The following is a 21865-nucleotide window of genomic DNA, read 5'->3' as shown; positions in this document are numbered from 1 at the left end:
CATTAAACAAATACATGACAAACGTTACTTAGAATGCTTTTTTTCCCCATGCGGTTTCTTAGTTTGTATGTTTATACTGTCACAAATGCCACTAACTTTGCCTTACAGCTAAAAGATACAATGAAAGTAGACTTTGTTATCTGTCTCAGCAGTTCTTACTGTAAATTATGAAACTCAGTCTTTCACTGACAATAAATTTGCTCCATAAAAAGCAGTGTGGTAGCTGTGCCTGTGTTACCAATGTTAAACACTTCCATTTCATAATGATAACAGAGAAAACAAAATTAAAGTTTTATATTTTATATTTTGTAAAAATGTACACGAGAGAGATTGATGCCATAGGAAAGAAAAGCTATGGGAAAGAAAAGTCAGCTAACCTCTGTGCAGACAGTAAGTTACAATTTAGACAGCCCACTGCAGCAGAAGATCAGGTTCAAGACCATCTAAGGACACTTAAGGTGTGTAAGTCCATGGGTCCTGATGGGCTGCATCCACAGGTCCTGAAGGAATTGGCAGATATAGTTGCTAAACCACTATCCACCATATTTGAGAAGTTGTGGCAGTCCAGCAAAGTTCCCACTGACTGGAAAAGGGGAAACATAACCCCCATTTTTAAAATAGGAAAAAAGAGAAGACACGGGGAATTACGGGCCAGTAAGTCTCACCTCTGTGCCTGGCAAGATCATGGAGCACATCCTCCTGAAGACTCTGCTAAAGCATGTGGAAAATAAGTAGGTGATTGGTGACAGCCAACTAAGGGGAGATCATGCCTGACAACTCTGGGACCTCTAAGATCATCCAGTCCAACCTTTAACCCAGTACTGACAAGTCCACTACTAAACCATGCTACCAAGTTCTAAATCTACATGTTTCTTGAAGACCTCCAGGGATGGTTAGTCATCCACTTCCCTGGGCAGCCTATTCCATTGCCACACAAACCTTTCAGTAAAGAAACTTCTCCTAATATCCAATCTAAACCTCCCCTGGTGCAACTTGAGGCCATTTCCCCTTGTCTTATCACTTCGGTTCATGAACCTTCTCTCTACTTTTCAGGGTGATACAAAAATTGTCAAATTCTGATGTATCATTCGCAGCATCTAACAACACCTGACTTCTGCCTCAAATGCCAGGCATGCTTTATGAGTGTAGGCTCCAGGAGAGGGTAAAACAGAGCTGTTCCACTCAAGATCAGACCAAAAATAAATAAATAAATAAAATGTAAAATATAAAATAAAAAAAAAATGTGGGTTTTACCACAATTTGATTCCTGGCTTTTATTTTTCTTCCAGAAAAGTCAGGCCATGGGGTGTAGCTCACTTTAGACCACCTCGTGGAACAGTATTGATGCTGAACAGTACTGGTCCTGCTCTGGACCTCATACTGACTGTGCTGCTTCCTTTATTTTAGATTTATCATTGGTAGTATTTTGGGAATGCCTATAAAGCTGCATGATCTCATAGCTATAAAACTTATGGTCAATGGCTATAAAGCTGCATGAACTTCCTGGGACACAACATCAGAAAACAGTGTTCCTTCCCTACCAGAGGGAGAAAAGGAAATCAGAACATCAGTTAATGCCTGGTAGAAGTATACTTACATCATGATAGATTCTTTAGTAGTATCATTTTATTTTATACAATAAGAGTCACCATGTCACAACACAAGATTGTTATTATGCAATGCCAAATTCTCAAGCATATACCCATAAATACTTGAAGAATATTTGTTGCAGCACAGCTCCCCCTAGGCAGGAGCAGAGCAATTTTATATTCAGTAGCAAATAAGCTGCAATCTCCAGAAATTCACATCACTGTAAAGGGAAAAGTAAAGGGGGAGGAGGGAATATATTATTGTTGTTGCTATGGAAACTGAACAAAGAATAACTACTTGCCAATTTTTTTTCTGGTTCCTCCTGCAAATGAGACTAAAATGCTGAGATTTCAAGGACAAGAGTTGCTGTCAATAACTAAATATTTTGTTATTCTGGGATTTACCAGCATATTACCTTGGAGCTGTTTAGTTTCTAAATGCTAGTGAATTCTTTTTTACTGAAGGGCAGTATGTTTTAAGTACATGAAGCATGCTGTTATGAACAGGCAATTAATTTCACATGGGTAAATCGATTGAATAGTCGATCTGGTCCTAAAATTGGGGATGTATTCAGTGCATTTTATATATATCTGTAAAGACTTTTCTATAAAAAGAAGAAATTTTGAATTTACAGGTATGCATCTCCCTGCACAGCACCTGGGTACTGTAAGAAATTAAACATTGTTATTTAGATGTTTATCCCCATTCAGTTATAATATAGTAATTCCATTTGCATCTGTGTAAGAGGCTATTTGTGAGACTCTCTATACCTCTGCCTCCATTGGGCTTATGTGGCAAGGTCTTTGGTAGCAGGGGGCTGCAGGGGTGTCCTCTGTGAGCACAGCACAGCAGCTGCCCCATGTCAGATCAGAGCCAGCTCCAGCCAGCTCCAAAAGGGACCTGCCACTGGCCAGAGGCAAGCCAGGAAACAATGCTGGCTGGGTGGGCCTCTGGGAGAACATATGGAAGAAAGGGGGGGAAAAAGCTGTTGTGCAACTGCAGCTGGGAGAGAGGAGTGAAAAAATGTGAGAGAGCCAGCCTTGCAGCCCCCAAGGTGAGTTCAGAAGGAGGGCAGGAGGCGCTCCAGGCAGGGAGCAGCAGTTCCACTTCAGCCAGTGGAGAGGCCCCTGGTGGAGCAGGCTGTCCCCCTGCAGCCCACGGGTCCCACACGGAGCAGATCTCCACGCTGCAGCCCGTGGAGGAGCCCCCGGTGGAGCAGGTGGATGTGGCCTGGAGGAGGCTGCGGCCCATGGAGAGCCCCCGCAGGAGCAGGCCCCGGGCCGGAGCTGCAGCCCGTGGAGAGGAGCCCACGCAGGAGCAGGGGGTCTGGGGGGAGCTGCCGCCCGTGGGGGACCCGTGCTGGAGCAGTTTGCTCCTGGGGGATGGCCCCCGTGGTACGGAGCCGTGTGGGAGCAGTTCTTGAGGAGCTGCTGCCTGTGGGCAGCCCCCGCAGGCTCAGTTCGGGAAGGACGGCATCCCGTGGGAGGGACCCCATGTGGAGCAGGGGCAGAGAGTGACCGCGAAAGGGCAGCAGATGACAAAGCATCATGGACTGACTGCAGCCCCCATTCCCCAATGCTGCTTGTGGGGAGGAGGTAGAATAGATGGGGAGGGAGGTGTTTTTAGTTTGCTTTTAGTTCTCACTGATCTAGTCTGTTATCAATAAGCAACAACTAACTTTTTTTTTTCTGAATCTTTTTATCTCTTATGCTGAGTCTGTTTTGCCCACAATGGTAATTAATGAGTGATCTCCCTGTCCTTATCTGCATCCAGAAGCCTTTTTTATTCACTATATTTTCTCTCCCTATTCTGTTGAAGAGGGGGAGTGAGAGAGCAATGTGGTGGAGCTGACCTGGCCATCAGTGTTAAAACACCACACTGACTCATACATATTTCATCTCTAAAACGGACAAGCAGCCAATCTATTTCTGCCAAATAATAACTTAAGTCATGCAATATTATTTTAATGACCTGTAGTTTACAACTCATCTGGAAATGAAGATGCAGCTGATTTAGGGTATAGAGTATGACCTTAAGTATGGTTTCAACCATGTTTTCTCACTCCGAGCATGGTAAGTGAAACCTAAAGTTAGTGAAATGAAATGGTCACAATCATTACTCAGACTAGAATTTGTTATTTGTTAAAGTTTAGAATAGCATAGGCAAAATTAACCGCAGGAAAATATATATATATATTCTACAGGAAAAAAATATCTAGAATCTTCTGGTGACCAAAAGGTGATAGAAGTAATTTCTCTTTTCATTTGTCTGGGTTTACAAACCAGAGGTGGAGACCTTTCTTTATTCCAGTTCTTCAGAATGCTTTCTATTGGCAGCCAGCATCATCTTCATCTTACGCAGTCTGTTTAAGGCAGGTATTTTCCCATGTAATTCTCTCTGCTAGATGTTAATTTAACTATCCTCCCATGTACAAGAAAAAGAGATATAGTTTAAATATCTCTCAGCTATAATTCATCTTACAATATCTCAGTAACATGAATATCCTGACTGTTAGGGGTAGAGAAGGAAAGAAAGGCAAAGGAGTAGAACAGGTGCTGAATGTCTTTTAAACTTGAAGGACTCTTCAATTATGAAACATAAGGGATATTAAAGAGTTGTCCAAGGATCTCTTCAAGCAGATTAGATATATAGAGATATAGATGATATATAGATAAATAAATATAGAGGTATATAGGTAGATTAGATAAATAGATAGATAGATAGATAGATAGATAGATAGGTAGATAGATAGATAGGTATCAAGGTCTGAATTCTGATAAACTTGAATAAAAAACACTGATGGAAATCACAGATGGTAGAGGAGGCAACTCACCATCAGCAATGTTCCCTAGAAAGAGATGATGATTTTCCTACAATTTCATTTCTAAATTGTCTTTCAAGTGCATCTCGGGCATAATGATTATGATTATCTGGAGGAGGAGATGCTATCATTCAAAATAGTAGCAGCTATTAATAAAATAAAATTAAAAAAAAAAATGTTAACACTTAAATTCCCAAACATCAATCTGATGAGGTTCTTTCCTTTTGAAGAGGATTTCGTAAATTTCATTTACAAAATTTGATTTAATTTCATACAATTCAAACATTTGATTCAGTCATTCATTTACAAGAGTCTATGTAGTTTCTAATACAACCTTTAATTGAACGTTTTACTAAATATGATCTAAATATGATACAGTATAACTGTATGACCCTGCATAATAAATATGACCCTGCATATTTATTATATATTTTCAACATACACAACTCTAAGGTATTTTCCTGTCAAGAGTGCATAGTGCTGGAAATCCCCTACTGTTATAGTGTATAGCATCAGAAAGACTGTTCTTTGAATTATAAGGAGTTTCTGAATGTATTCTTCATTATTGTCTCAGTATAGAAGTGAATGCAAATGGCACCTCTACATTTTTGTTTGCTTGTTTCTTTTTGCTTTTGTTTTCTTTGCAGTCTAATTAGGACAAAAATCTGCCTCACTTTTGTCACTCTATGGCCATTGACAGTAGTGAGTCAGTCAGTCAGTTGTGGAAATCTAAATGAGTTATAAAACCATTTAATTGCAGCATTGCAGAACTGCAAGAGTAGGTGGATACAACTATGAATTTCAAATGAACTAATGGGCTAATTACCTCATTATCTTATTATTCCTATAAGCTAAATACAGTATCTCTTTGCCATATATAAAGCTGTGTCTTAAACAAGTTTTATCATATATCTCGTCTTTTCTTTGTTTTCCATTTCTTAGTGAATTCAATTCATTCTATTTTGACTTGACAGTAGTAGAATACACCAATATTGTATCTGCAATTAATGACAGATGTGTGTGTAACATATGGGGTCAGGCCAAGCAAATGGTACAATTTAGTGATGCAAGTAATAGTGGCTGTGCACTAAATAAAGATTCTTTCTTGGCTCTACTTGAATAAGTGGGGCTACTCTTGAAATGCCAAGCTTTTATTTGCAAAGTAAAAAGGCATTGAGAAGGGGAAATCTCTACAATCAGCAGAGATATTTGCAGCACAAATCAGCTTAGCTTTGGCATGCAGTGAGTGGACTTGATAATCTCTGCAGCCCTAGACATAGCTCCACTGAATTTGTCTATGATCCTTTCAAAACTAATCATAATTTTGTGTACTACAGAACATGTTCATTGCATAGCGTCAGCTCTCTCCAACACAAAAGTTCAGGTGCATTTTTGGCTCAGAGAAACTCAAGGGTAAAATGCTTGCTATTTGTAAAGCCAGGATTACACCCTGCATTGTTAGATGTTTGTAGTAAAGTAAAGATTTCAGTAATGTTGTTTTGCAGTGATTTCCCTTAGGCCAAATTTCTTTTGAAAGAATATGATAGCTTGAAGAGTAGTCACAACTTACAGTGGCATAGTTATGTTTTTGAAGGTATCATTTATAGCAAACTTTCTGAATGAAACAACCTATATTGACAACCTATGTTTAACAACCATTTGACTACATATGTGTGCTAAAAGTTAGGACCTGGCATACTATGTTCTAGCCACATATATAACTATGTTCTAGCCACTTCATACAACTTTCTATTTATTTTAGCTGATGAGCACATATTAATTTCTTATACTATGCCTTGGTCAATTATACTATAAAATAAAAGAGTAAATTCTACATTTAGGCTTCGTCATGTAAAAGCTAGTATTGAGAAAAAGAAAAATAAGATTATGTGATACAATAGAAATGCACAGAAAAAAAGATACATATGCACACATACATATGCACATTTATATATTTTTAAATGTGTTAATTTTTTACTTTTTTTAAGTATTATCTTAAATGTCTTTGCATTTTTTTCATAGACATTGACTGTCTTAATCTCTGTTTAACAGTTTGAATTGTTCATATCTTCAAGTTTTATGTTTAATGAATATTGTTTCTAGATCCTGAGTATATAGTTATCAACCAGTCATTGGAGCAGGATTTAGTCTGATATTAAAGCACTACAACTGGGTAATATGTAAATTACAATGTGTAATATTGCAATACATAAAGTGTACCAAGGCAGGATGGTCTCCTGTGGCAGCTGGAGACTATGAGCTCTACTAGGACATCTAAGGCAAGACCTAAGAGTAGGTTAAGATGTGACATTAGTTTTCTTCATTCCAGTCCCTGAGCAAAGATGTTCTGTAAAACAGGCTGTAAAACAAATGAATCTGAAATGAAGCAATGATGACACTTTCAGTTAGAAGTGTTCAATAATTCATTTAAATGCCACTCCCCATCTCCTGAATAACATGTACTTCCCTCTGTAACAGATATAGTGGAACCATGGAGGAAAATTTTCATTGAGAGTTCTTAAAAAGGTTTAAAAAAATTAGCTAAATCATTTTTCACTGAAAAATGGGAGGTTTTGCATGAATATTCTATTTTGATAGTATCTGCTACAGAGAACTAGCAATACAAATTATTTCAGCTTTTTTCTGGCTTGAAAGATATTTGACCTTGTTGCTTCATCCTGACTTTTCCACTCCGACATTTCAAACGTCTCTCAAGTGAAATGTCTGATAAATGTGGATCACTTTCTTTCCTTTTTTCTTATCTAGCAAAGTTAGATTCTTTTCACTTTTTTTCTCTTTAAGGATAAAAACTTTGAAACCAGTGCTTCCAGTAGAAAGAACATTAGCTTCTCTAGCTGTCACAAATCTTCTCTGCATCTGTGCCAACACTAGCAAATTGAACCGGGCATGGGCCTGAGCACCTCCACATAGTCATTCACACTTAAACTGTTGTGGTCTCTGGCATGGTTCTGGCTCCAGCCTACTAATACTCACTCACGTGCTTCAGGTAGGCTTCCGGTTTAGCACCTTCCAGGAGCATGAGCCACAGAAAGTTTGGACTCGACCCTTCTCCTTTATGGGAATCTGGAAGACCAGCTGTAAGGACAACGGCTGTGGCATGATCTCAGACATGCTTATTTGTGCAGTTATAGCAAACAAGAAGAGAGGGAACAGCTACTCTTGGAAACTTCCTTATAGAAGTATAATATTCACTAGATAAAAAATTGTACTTCTGTTACAAGACTCACAATATTTCACTAACAGTAGTTTGACTTTTTATGAGACTGAACAGCTCTATGCACCTTCTGCTGTCTAACCACATTGCCTTGCTGGGGCCTGAATAAAACAGAAGCTACTCATCACTGGACTCAGAAGACATTTGTTCTTCTGTGTGTACATGAAACCAAAAGACAATGGTATGAGGGCTATATGTGCTCTTGGAGGCTTGATTTGTCACATCAAACAGGGAAGAAAAAAAAGAAAAAAAAAGGAATCAAGAGAACAAAAGGATATTGTTGTGTTTTAAGTAATTTGTCCATGTTTTTGTTTGTTTGTTTGTTTGTTTTCGTAGTTCTTTCTAGGTAGCAATGTTTCTGCTATATCTCAGGAGCTGGACTCGATGATCCTTATGGGTCCCATCCAACTCAGGATATTCTATGATTCAATGATTCTGTGATTCTACAATTCTTATTTTTTTCTCTTTCATACCTATTGATTTGGCCTTTATCACTTGGAAGGAAGTTATGCAATAGTTAGTGTCCTGCAACAGTTAGCAAGCATTAAAGTCTGGTATTTTATTATCAATATTCACTACACTGTTCGGATAAGAAATTATTGTGAATATAGCGCTGTGTGAGGATATTTACTACAAATTACTGCTCCATGCATGAGGTTACAAATGCCAATAAGATACTGGGGGCTCAAAGATAATGTTCAGCTCTCTGCAGCCAACAAGTAAGGGTCAGCTGAATAAACGAAAGGCAGATCAGTTTACATCAGGCTGATAATTTCTATTTCATTTGACATTTTGTCCCTGCTGAATTATGCACGTTATCTAAATTATGTAGAATCTAAGAAACTTTCTTTCATTGTTTCTTTTCATCTTAATCAAAAATATTAAATCATTTCCATGCAAAAGAGTGGAAAATGTTCATTTGTATTGAATAGATCATGCTAATGTAAGTAAAAACAAGAGTGGAAAAACCTCCCTAAGTTGGCTTTTCTTCCTCTCATTGTCAGCACATTTTACTTGCAGATGCCTCACGCAGATCTTAGTTCTATTCAAAAGTATTCAGTTCCAAACAGGATCAAAGTAGTTCATCACCATCCATTTCTCTTCACTAGCTTACTCAAGGTTGCTGTTGTGTAAGATCTGCTTCCCCTGACTCCCGTAATTCCCTTCACCCCAATAAGTCCAACCTACATATGTCATATGTAAAACCAAATGGCAATGTGGAAGGTTTGCATACTAAAGGACTTTAATCACACATACATTAATTACATGACTTTCCTGTGCTGTGGGGGAGATGGTGCAGTGAGGGAGAGCAGCTGTACAGGTTAATGTCTTGGCTGCCTGCATGACCTCCTTGGTCCATGGGAGAGATGGCACAGTTTTGGAGGGGGGCTGGGCAGCTGTTACAGTGGTTCCTGCTCTGCTGTGCATTGTTCTAGTGCTGGGCTGTGAGGTTTTCCTGGGCTTCTCTCCACTCTCTGGGCTTTTTGGAGGATGGAAAGATACTGATGAAGGTGTGTTGGATTTACTTCCCTGGAGTTTGGTTTGTGGTTTTTGGGTTGTGTTTTTTTTTCAGTCACCATTTTTTATCTCAGTACTCTTAGCTTATTCTTACTCATAGGACTGGCTAAAGAACACAGAATCACAGAGTCACAGAATCACAGAATGGTTAAGGTTAGAATGGACCTCTGGAGGTCATCTGGTCCAACTCTCCTGCTCAGGCAGGGACCCTTACAGCAGGTTGCCCAGAACCATGGCCAGACAGCTTTTGAAGATGCAAGGAGGGAGACTCCACAACCTCTCTGGACAACCTGTTCCAGTGCTCAGTCAACACAGTAAAGAAATGCTTCTTGATTTCCAGGCAGAATCCCTTGTGGTCTAGTCTGTGCCCATTGCCTCTTGTCCTGGCACAGGAAAAAAATAACTGGCTCCATCTTTGCATTCTGCCTTCAGGTACTTATACACATTGATAAGATCCCCTCCTGACCCTCCTCTTCCCCAGGAGGAACAGTGCTAACTCTCTCAGCCTCTCCTCAGAGGAGAGGTGCTCCAGTCCCTTGATCATCTTGGTGGCCCTGCATTGGACCCATTCCAGTAAGTCCATCTCTCTTATACTGGGGGGCCCAGAACTGGACACACTACTCCAGGTACAGCCTCATCAATGTTGAGTACAGTGAAAGGATCACCTCTTTTGACCTGCTGGCAACACTTTGCCTAATGCAGCCAAGAACATTGCTAGCCTTAGCAGCAAGGGCGCATTGCTGACTCATATTTGACTTGGTGTCTACTAAGACTCCTAGGTCCTTTTCTGCAGACCTGCTTTCCAACTGGATGCCCTCAGCATGTCCTGGTGCCTGGGGTTCTTCATCTCGGTCCAGGATGCTGCACTTCTTGTTGAACATCATGAGATTCTTGTTAGCCCCCCTCTCCCCCTCCCCAGTCAAGGTCCCCATGGATGGCTGCACGACCCCCTAGTGAGTCATCCGTCCCCCCAAAGCTTGTGTCATCCACACATTTACTAAGGGTGCACTCTTCCAGATCATTAATGAAGATGTTAAAAAAGACTGGACCCAGTGCTAACCCCTGGGATACTCTCTTCATTGCTGGATTCCAACTAGACTTTCCCAATGACCAGTCCGGCCATTCAGCCAGTTTTTGATCCACTTCACTGACTTGCTGACTGCTCATCCATCACCTCACTGATGATCAGACTTTATTTATTTATTTATTTATTTATTTATGGATGCTTTCTGATTTGCTTCACTGTTGTTGGTGCTCACAATCTGCTGGTTCTAGATACTTGAGGATATTTTGGGACTTCTTGTTGATATCCAAGCTGATTGCATAACTTGGTTGCCTGTTTCCTTGACCACACCACAGCTATCTTGTTGTTTGGGACAGAGGGTTTGATCATATTTTCGTCTAATTCTACTACAGCAAGTTGGTTAAAGTTCACAGACCTACACAAGCAGATTTACTAACTAGGCCATACTCAGGCTAATTGCTACAACATAGTAAGCACTGTTAATATTATAAATATTTTCACCGAAAGAAATTATATGGTTTTAAACTATTAAGAACTTTCACACTGAATTCAGTCAATTTGTGTTTTGTTTTGTTTTGTTTTTCACAATCAAGGCATTAGAGCCTGTGGGTGAGGGGTTGTGTGTTTTTTTGTTAGTTTGTTTTTCTACAGCTACTGAGATCTTTAGGATGCAGATAACACTTGAACCTTGGTTTCTAAGCCCCACAGAAATCAGAATTTGTTTCAAAGAGTTTTTTAACAAATCTTGACCACAAAAGAATGTGGTGGAATTCATATGTCATCATTTCTCAAAATGTGATAGTTAAAACAGTAGGTGATAGAAAAAAATGCATATTAGTGGAGAATTAAAGTACTTTGGGCTTTTGAATACCTCTTTCTTTTGGCAGGAACAACATATATTTGATCCACCTTGGCAAAGATGAACAGCAGTATCTTTTTTTTTTTTTTTTCTTTAGTCAGATATTTGCATCTTCTTACTGAGGAAACCTTAAGCAACTCCATTAACTTCAGGGGCTTCCAGTAAAGTCCTGAGCTCCACTAACTTCTTTAACTAGATCCCTACTGACCATAGAGGGTACTTAGGAAACTGTGGCAAAGCAAGGTTGTAACACAACCTTTTGTCTAATGCGTTTTCAGATAATCAAAGTATTGTGCCCAAGTGATGGTACACGAGTGTAAACAATATTTCTATGTATCTCATGCCTCATCTGTAAACACTATGTGGTTGTCTTAGACACCCTCTGGAATTTAAAATAGCACTAGAAGTCTCTGTTTGGACAACTGAACTAAGCCTGTAGTTGCTCTATAAAAAGATATAAAATCAGAGTTGTACTAGTGTTGCCCTGAATCCTAGCCATACTGATTGATACGTGTTCAGACAGCTTGCAAATTGGTAGGTAAGACCCTGCACTTGGTCACAGAAACAAGATTACTCTTTGAAACCCTGGATTTATTTCCTTTGACACATACTGACTACTGTGGAGAATTCCTCCCTGAAGATGCTTAAATCAAAATGTCCATTTTTTCTTTCCCTTAAATCTTTATGCTATCATTGGAGCAACAGTTTTACAAGTAAGACCCATTGGGAACAGTGATGATGTTCCCTGACTCCTAAATCTCAAGGAGAAAACATCTGAAAACATATAGGTCATCCAAAAAAGCAGAGAGCCTTGGCAGCTCCATTTCTGTATTCTCATACCTAAATCTCAATCAAAATACATTGACCCCTGGTTTGTGAAGAATGTCAATGTCACTGACTGGGATTCAATACATAGATGCATTTTACCCTGTCCTAGAATGAGGTTCAGAACTTCATCCTGGACTATATTTTTTATGTTTTTACTCCTTGCACTTGACTTTCAAATTCTAATGTCTTAAGTAAAGAGATTTGTAACCAAGGATACATGAAGTGTTATTTCTCTTATTGTTCAATAAATTTGACACGAGCTACAGAAAGCATCTATCTATTAGCACTTTCAAGTAAAAATGTTTTCCTACTTCCTTTCCTATAATTTGTCTCTGCCTTTGATAAATGGCTTATAGCTTCAATGTCAAATATCACAGATTTACATGCCATGGTAGGACAAAGTTAAAACAAACAAACAAACAAATAAACAAAGCAATTGTTTTCCTTAGTCTATATGAAGAAAGATTTATGATTTCCATTTCCTCCACAGATTAAATGTTTCTTGCAGAACCATAGCATATTCCCTAGCAGTTTCCACAGCAGAGGGCCATAATGGGGAGTCAGAGATTCCAGAATGTTATGATTATCTTTGCTTTTAATTATAAACAGTTTTGACAGCTTTCAGCTTTGACATTCTAACAAAACACTGATAAGAATATTTATGCTGTTATGATTGATGAACATAATCAGGACTGCAAAGACCAAAGTTAATCTTATAAATTAGCTACAGGCTCCTCTGTTCTGTTTAAAGCAATGTTTAAGATTTCTTAAGATTCTTTAGGATCTGAAGTAGACTGGAGCCAGGCTGAGTATTGAAGAGAGTATGAACATGCTTTTTTAGTGAAGAGGAGGTGATTAGGACTAACATATTAACGCCAAATGAATTTTTTGTTTCCCACTGCAGAAGAAAAAGTCACATTCTGCATGACTTACATACTTAGCACCGCATTTTCAGTGTTTTGCTTTATGCTTTTGTTTTTCTTTCTCTGTCCATGGAGGTCTGAGGTGTACCAAAAAAGACTATTCTGCTTAAACTAGAAGGATTACCTATGATGCTGTTGATGATGGGTATGCAGTTTGTATTGTAAACAAGAGACATCCAGCTGCCACTTGCAATGAAGCCTTTCTGTGAAATCTGTTAACAATTTGATTATAAAATCAAGGTTTTGAAATGTGAAGGCACAAGCAGCAATCAAGTTATTCAGTGCTTTATACAAAGAATACGTGCTTTATTATATCTATTACAGTACCAAAGTGATTGGTGATTAGCAGAGAAAGGAAGAAGCTAAACTTCATGCACATAGAAATTTAGATTAGATCAAAGCCTTCTGGTATAGACATACCAGATTGGCAATATGATATGATTTATGAACTGTTAATTAAATCTACCTCCTCTGTGTCAGATTGAATACATGAATATAAATGTCTTTACCTTGATAGCAGATAGCCAAGCCTTAGCTTATATAATGACTGTACATGGCATACTGATGAAAAACTAGACTTACACAACAAAACACTTTGTAAATATGACCCCAATAAAAGACAATCACAAGCACAATAAATTTCCACTTCTGAGCTATTCCTAAATAAAATTGAGCATAATATTGATAAATAGTCCTTGCATTTTCTGTAGTCGTAGAATAAAAATAATGTTATAAATGCATTCAAAGATTGTTTTATTTTTCTTTGCTTTTTTTTTTTTTTAATTAAGATAGAACCACTATGGTAATTGCTAGAGTAATATGAATTTCTTGATTTTACTAGGCTGCTAAAGTTACCAAAAGTAATTCTGTTATTTGCTAATAATTCTAAAAGGTATTGAATACCTAATTTTTATTACTGTAATATAATGGACCTTATGGCTATGGTGTCTAAAACATGGGAATTAGTTTGGACCAGCAAATAAAAGTTACATCTATGACATTGAATTCTATGTACTGTAATCTAAGAAATCTGTTTTGTAAAGTGAGCTGCATGATGGCACATTTCTCATCGACTGATCCAAAAAAAAAAGAAAATTACTTTCACCATGTGTGTTATCTTTGTGCTTCGAGTTCTGGCAGCTCCAGGTAAAAATTCAGTACCATTTCAACAAATACTATAGTATTTTCTTCTGCATAGTCTGATCATCCAGTTCATAACTTCCAGAGTATACATAACATCATTAGACTCCATTACAAAGAAGCAGGAAAAGGTAGCAGTACAATAATTTAACAGTTAATATTCAGAAGACTATACTATAAAATCTTAGACTTTTGTGCCTTTGCAAATGCATACTAAGTCCTGATTTTCTTGTTCACTTGGGTAACTCAATTTTAATCTTTATGACAGCTCAGATAGCTAAGGTGACTTATTTTTGTGTAATATTCTGTATTTGCATAGCACCTCTCCTCAAAGGATGACTGTATGTGGTACCTATACATTGATTACATTTCTATCCTCTTTTCTTTTCTTTATCCCTCAGCCCTATCATCATGGTCTCTTTTTCTTGTTGTCTACTGTGTTACCTCCTATTCAGCAGCATAGAAGGAGTGATGCTGATGGCAGTATAATTGTACTATTTATAATTAATTACAGTGAAAAGGGAAAGGAGTATTAATAAATGCCAGTAACGGGACAGGTGAAATTTAGAAAGCATTCTACATTTCTGGTTTTATTTACATTATATTTCTGTGAAGGAAACTTGAATATTGGTTACACTATAATTCACAATATTATGAGTGTTATTGTGTTTATTTATTTATTTTTATTTATTAATAAAGGACAAGCTGTCATCCCAAAGTAATCTGGTAATTAATTCTAGAAAAAGGATGCAGGACAGAATGAAGAGTTCTCATCTAAAGTCTAGCACTCTTCTTTTTTAATTTGCAATAATAACTTGGCTACTTGGCTATAACATCCTCTTAGTCTTTCCTGCTTGAGCTATTCAACTTTGTATGAATGTGCTCTTTGTATAAATGCTCTTTGGAGCAGGGATTGGAACACTGATGTTTGGCTTCTCAGGGGACTGCTCTGATCACCAGCCTCCGGAGTCAGACCCACGCCTCCCACTCCCACCTCAGAATAGGACTGGCAAGGCTCCAGTACAGCCATTGCAGTCATTCTACAATCTTTTAGGCAGTATGAGAGGAACCCAAATATTCTTTTTGCTGGTTTTGGAAGGAAGAGTCTGGCTATGAATATTTAATCCTATGAGTCCTAGGTTACATTGCTAAAAAAAACATTTCAGTACAACCCACGTTTTTAAAAAAGCATGCACACTCATAAATGTACTGCATCTTTTCAAGACATTTTCCTCCTGACCTTCCTTGCACAAATATCTGCTATGATCTTTGTATGGAAAAGCAAACACAAGGCAGTGGATCCTGAATAGGAGGTGTGAATTCTGTAAGAATACCAGTTATTTCCTTGTTATATTTAAGATCTCCAAACCTTGTCATTCAAGAATAATTTTTAAATCTATGACCTTAAATTTTATAATCTCTTGATACATACTTATAATAAGGAGTAATCTTATTAAAAAATCAGAAAGATTTTTTTAAATTCTTCATGTCAGAGAGGATCATTATGTTGAATCCAAAGCAATTACTCAAACTGCTAATAATCCATTGCTAATTAGTACAACATGTTTTTTTCAAGCATCTGGATGTGGGTGTTAAATCTCTAACAGCTGTTAGTGATTCCCTGCTGTATTCCTGTATTTTATTATTGTAATCCATGTATCTCTTGAATATTAGAAGCATTTTAATACAGTTACCAAGCAACTGCTCAAGACAGCTTTATTATATGCATGTTTCTTGCATGCTTCATGAGACTGCTCTGTGAAGAGAATTATCAAAGCAAGGGAACAGAAGAGCTAGCTGGAGAAGGAGATCAGCTAAAGGAGACAGCAATTTTGGAGGATTAATTCTGTGAAAATCACTTTAATAAACCTCAAAGACTCAAAGAGTGTAGAGGCTGTTAGCTGCCTACAGCTCCAAGCATCACACTCTGCTGTGTCAGGTTGACTGCAAGTTTTTTTTTTCCACAAATAAGTCTTTGAGGGACTTAAGTTATTCTGTCTTGGCCTTAAAACTCTACAGGTGTGGAGCATCCTTTCAAACATGCAACCTTTAGTACAAATTTAATGATAAAAAAAATAGTTTAAAATTGCAGGATTTGTATGTGTTGGTTTAGTGCTTCTCGTTTTCTTTGCAGTCCATTTTTTGCACCCTTTAGGTGCAAAACATCCGTACAACTCAACATATTTTTAGGCATTTTCTGCAATAATAAGAGTTTTGTAAACAAAGTTTACATCATATACGAAAGCTGGATATTTCCTGTAACCACATGATTTCTAGAAGCTGCAGTGTTTGGAGGAAAGCAGCTACATATATACTTCATATATATTTGCCAACATACTTTGATTATAGTTAGATTCTAAGGAATTGGCATGACATAGTATTTTTAGAAAACTGTGATTTATCAACACACTGTTGCTGGGGTTGTAACAAAAATACAATTTAATAAGAGATATGAGAAGGTGACAAATAATGTTCCCTTCTGAAAGATGAAGTGGTTCTGACAATGATGATACTAAACTGGACCATACCGTATAAAAGTACATATGTGAGACATGAAACCTTCTTCATTGGAAGGATTTTGTTTTTAAATAATTTTTAAGACAACATTTTCTTCAGTCTAGAAAATGCAAACTGAGTTTCTTTGTTTCAGTACTGCTTATTCCATAAGTGGTATAGTATTATAGCATGAATTCTCCATAAGGCTTTGGTTCTTGTTTTTTTTGTTTTGTTTTGTTTCATTTTTTCTTTCTAGAAATAACATGCATAAGAGGATTTGCAGGAGCTAGCATATGTCCTGCAGGGCTTGTGCTCAGGCAAAAATAATAAATCCTTCTGGATAAGAGCTGACGTGGAACAGAGCCATGTGTCTTTTCGCTGTAACCTCTAGGACTCCAACTTCCAGGAACACAGCTTGCTGCTGTGATAATGGGTAAGTTATCAGCTCGCTGTTACATACAGTTGTGTTAGGCTGTGCTAACTGGTTACGCTGCTAGCCTTGGAAGCAATATACATGCATTTGCATGTTGCAGTGATTGAACTCATAACTTATAGTCCAGGCAGAGCCGGCTCCAGTGTCTAATCCGCAAGGTGAATGAATTCTCTGTGGATAAATGAGTTTGTCATTTATAAATGCTATGATATCCTTTTGTGTAGTTAATCACATGGGATGTAAACAGGCTGAAAAACTGCAACATCCGTATTTCCCATTAAAAGGATGCTCACCTTAAAGAAAGTTAGAAGCTCTATGGTATATCATGCAGTTGGAAAAAATAGCTGTACAGTAACAGCAGGGAAAATCTAATAGTTGTCCCAATGTATAATTCAGGGTCAAATTGATTTCAGATTATCTGTATGGAGAATACACATCAAAAGCTCTGTGGCAATCCTTTCTTGAGCAATCCAGATCTGAGAGCTGTGCTAACGGTTGCCCTAGATTGTGACTGGGGAGGAGGACTCTATAAAAGACAGGATGTCTTTCCCCACCCCCTTTATAATCAGTGCAGGAATAAGAGCAACAGCTGAGATGGCAGCATGCTTCATACGATGTAAAGAGCATAACAGACCTAGTAGACTCACACTGGAGCTCTTAATTTCTAAGTAATTTACAACATGCAAAGCCTGATTTTAAACTACAAGGACACAGGAAAGATTTATTCACAGAGATGGTTTATCTGATCCACTAGTAACTGGCCACACAATTTCAGACATTAGCATTCTGCTTTTCCACTGCCAAGCAGTTGTGAAGTTATACCTGTCACTTGTGGGTCAAGAATCATGGACCTCAGGCATTATCGAAAGATCTGGTCTTTGTTAAGGTCCACTGATTTTTGAAGAAGCCAGCAAAAGTCAGCACTAGACGGGCACAAAACATGATGATCATGCTGTTGCACACTTTAACATTTCTGGAATTACACTCACTGGCCTTCTCCCAGCCCCTGAGGAATTATGCAAGGTAGTAAAAATGATGTGGACTTCATTTCCTAAGGCTCCTCCATTTTAGCTGGAGAAGGAATATGGCACTGTAAATAGAGTATGTTTCTACTGACTTTGGTGGTGGTGGTGGTTTTTTTGTTTGTTTGTTTTTAATGTAATATCTAGAAAAAGAAACCAGCTTTGTGTTTTCTTTTGCATAATGCATTAACACCCTGTCACCTATAAATACTCAGAGTCAACCTCCTGTCATATTCCATTTGCATTTCTAGTTAACGTTTTCTTCCCCTTCTTTTCAGCACACTGTTTGACACTGCTTTGCTACTGACTTCCTGGGAGTTTGTCTACATACAAAATGAACTCAGTAGGTTCTTCTGAATCTTCCAAATTTGAAATATAAGTGTGTCCCATTTAGTTTGATTTGATTTCTGGACTAACCTGAATATGTGATAAAATACTCAGATGAAGATTTCTAAATAGATTGGTATTGAGGAATAACTACTGAAGATTAGATGCATACTCTACATTAATTCGAATTAGCTTTGTAGCTCAACTTTTAGAACAATGTCTATTGCTATTAAGACTCATCCTAGTGAATTAAGATGAATGATGACGAAATTATAATTCAAGTAAAAATATAACAACATCACGAACAAGTGCTAACACAGTTCTAACGTAGCAATCTTTTGAAAATCTACTTTAATTGTATTTCATATAATTCCCAAAAGCTATGAATGTTCCTGGGAATAGAAGATTTCTTATCTAATAAATTTCCTACTTTTTGCATGGATGGAATGAATGCTGCAAAGTGTCCAAGGAACTTCAGCATTGATCACTAAGGGCAGGATTAATATGCCTATTTATTTCATTTCATCTATTCATTTCACCTCTAGTCACAATGAGTCACTAACATAAGGGTCCCCATATCATTCCATCAACTAAAGGTGTAGTCTACAGGGTTTGAGTAGATAGAAATTGCCTCACTCAGTCTCTTCATTTCTCTAATGCAGGTTTCTGCAACTTTAAACCTTCTCAGCTCCGGTAGATTACCCTCACTATTGGGATATTGAATCCTCCTCCTCCACAGTGTCTTTATATACCCACACAGAAGAATAAGGTACATCCTGGGAGGAAAGCTGAGACATGGACCATCCTTTCCATGCTGCAGAACCGTTCATTTTCCCTGCCACCTTCAAAAATCCTCAACAGCGTCTCTCCAAGATAAATCCCAGGTAGGAGCTGGGGGGGGAATTTACACCCTAGGAGACAATATCATTAAGCCCACACCAAGTTGGGTTCTCTCTGACATTTTCCCAGTGAGTTCTGCATCTGCAAGCACCCCTGACTTTCACCCATACCATGGTGGCAGGCAGGCTACCTGTGTCTGCTGTCTGGGGCCATGCTGTATCTCACCTGCTGCAGGTTGAAGCAGGGAGAAAACTTGATAAATATGTTGTCTCTGGGCCATCAAATGCAGATATATGGCCTGGTGCTATGGTTTATAGGCATGTGTAGTCTGCCGTGGAGGGAGCTTGGTCAGGCCTGTAGCTTTTTTTGTTAAATAAATGAGTTTATTTATTCTTTATTCTTACTCCTTCCCTTTCCCGCCCAAAAAAAATAAAATAAAATAAAATAAAATAAAATAAAATAAAATAAAATAGAATATCCACTCCAACCACTGAAACATTTGTTAGAATTGGCTTCAGTGACAGCAAATTACCTCAGTGCAATATATAAATTGTCAATGCAATTCCTAAAAACATTCTTAGCTTTTTTGTTGTTGTTTATAAAGTACATATGTATATGTATATTACAACTGAGCAAAGCTTCTGCCTAGTAAATAAAAGCATATTGTCAATGACAAACTTGTCAAAATCCCAAATTTCTACTGTCATGGATTTTCTACCAGGTTTTATATGCCATCAGTGAAACTGCTTAGAGTGGACAGATTTTGGGGGTTCACACAATTTATCTCATGACATTGTATGATTGCTTTGGAACACAGCAATATATCTACTATACCCAGTGCTAAGATCCTAGGTACTAACAATGGTAATTAAATCAAGGATTTTCATAAGGATTCTGCATTCACTTCTAGCCCTACACAAGGTAGGAGGAGAAATATAGCTGTCTCTAACTTCGGATTTAGTGAAACAACAAAACAAAAACTGCTTTTTTTTTTCTATATTTTTTATCCTGTTTTGTTTCTGCTACTTAAACATTGATCTTTGAGTTAAGATACAGACCAGAATAAAGATTTCTTACATTTTAAATGTCATGAGACCTGAGATTAACCTGATTTCTGAAGGGAGAGGACTGAGTAGCTGTTGTTTTACTATCAGTGACTTCAGGCATCTGCCTCTGATCTCTCCCTGTGTCTGGGATTATTACAGTTATTTTCTGTGTTCACCAAGAAAGGGAGAAAAAAAAAAAAAGGAAAAAAAGGGAAAAAAAGGGAAAAAAAGGAAGAGAGATCATCTACACGTGGCTGTTTTTGTCTTTCTTTAAAAGGTCAAAATGAAATGTAAAGTTGGAGCCTCAATGGGATTCAGAGACCAACCCTAAGGAAGTGTCCTGGGATTTCTGTACCCAGATAAGAACAAGTAGTTTTTATAGGGTTTGCCAACAAGTGTTTCCAACATGATGTTTTTACAGACATTAACAAGCCAGCCTGTATCCTCTACATGAACTATGCAGCACTGATAAACTGCCGGTGGCTCTTCACTGTCCTTTAGGCCTGGAGAGGTGACAAGCCCAACCTCCAAATCTGCCAGGCAGTTTCTAAGTCATCGTCAGAGCCCATTGACAACAGACCTCAAGGCACTTTTTTTTTTTTCCTGTACAAAGACAAAATAAATATCTGAGATTTATCTGACTGCTTTACAAAATCTAATTTGATTAAGAAGTGAGTAACGTGTAGATATGAACAATATTTTACTAAGTTTAGTTATTTTTTCCTATTAACAAAAAAGACATGTTCTGAGGATTTTTGTTCAAGTGTTTCAATTATGATTCTTATGCCAAGCCTTATTTAACGCAGTATAGTGAATAGTCTGTACTATCAGTTCTTTAAAGCCTGTCCTCGGATTTCAAGATTAGATCTCTACAGGATGTGCAGAATTTCTCTAAGTTTCTAGTGCTCTTCCACAGCAATTAGCTGTCATTTCTATTCTCATTATGATGCAGTCTGGTTTATAGGAATCTGAAAGCACTCTGAATCCCACAGGATGTCATTAAGGATCTTGCAGAAGATCTGTCAACAGCTAATCAGCACCACCTCACCTATACACCACCTAGGACTCATTATGATCACTTGTGAGCGACATTGTAATATTAGCTGCAGGGTGATAAATCATAAAAATGACGCCAAAATAGCTGTTAGTCATGGGAAAATGTGAACGAAAAAAAAAAAAAAAAGCTTTCCTCGTTTCTTCCTTTTTTTAATGCCTTTTTGTTAGGGATGAGCTCCACCTGCTGGACCAAGGCTGCTCGCACCAGCACCCAGCCCAGGGGTGAAGCCCAGGTTTTGGACACCCGCATGCACAGGTCTTGTCCCACGGGCAAACACAGCACGTGTTTTATATAGATATCCTCCCAGTCCTCATAAAGCACGGGACACCGACATATCATTTGTTTCTCAACACGTGGGAGATATTTAGTATGTCAACAAATTGCATGCCATAGTTGAAGTGCTAAAATAACAGTCAGCACAGCTATGTCCTTGGGTGTCTGCTCATATCAGGCATGCACTGTCTGGAATATGACTGTGGAAGGACAAGATCTAATCCTAATTATCATCCTTTTTTTTTGTTACTTCGTGCTAGAAGGTACAGATGTAAATATATATATATATATTATTTTTTTTCTTTACCCTTCCCCATTTATTTTAGAGTTATTACTGTCTAACAATGTAGCACTCATATTCTGGCATTTGCTCCTTAGGAAATCCCAACAGACTTTCTCCAGAACTTCTGATTTCACTGGCTCCATTACTTTC

The 21865-nt window shown here is 37.9% G+C and overlaps 1 protein-coding gene and 1 long non-coding RNA gene across 2 annotated transcripts in view; one reads left to right on the top strand and one right to left on the bottom strand.

Annotated features, from left to right (window-relative positions):
• The window catches only part of LOC308192092 (uncharacterized protein), a 191084-nt gene that overhangs the window by 6436 nt on the left and 162783 nt on the right, over positions 1–21865 (bottom strand). The window lies entirely within an intron of this gene.
• On the top strand, positions 1825–21274 carry LOC308193253. The gene is made up of 4 exons (XR_013949495.1): positions 1825–3185; positions 16691–16867; positions 18168–18232; positions 18879–21274. It is a non-coding gene; the product is annotated as an uncharacterized lncRNA (long non-coding RNA).

Source organism: Anser brachyrhynchus (genome assembly GCF_964034855.1).
Source record: "Anser brachyrhynchus genome assembly, chromosome: 3".
NCBI lineage: Eukaryota > Metazoa > Chordata > Aves > Anseriformes > Anatidae > Anser > Anser brachyrhynchus.
This window is presented reverse-complemented; position numbering and strand designations above follow the sequence as displayed.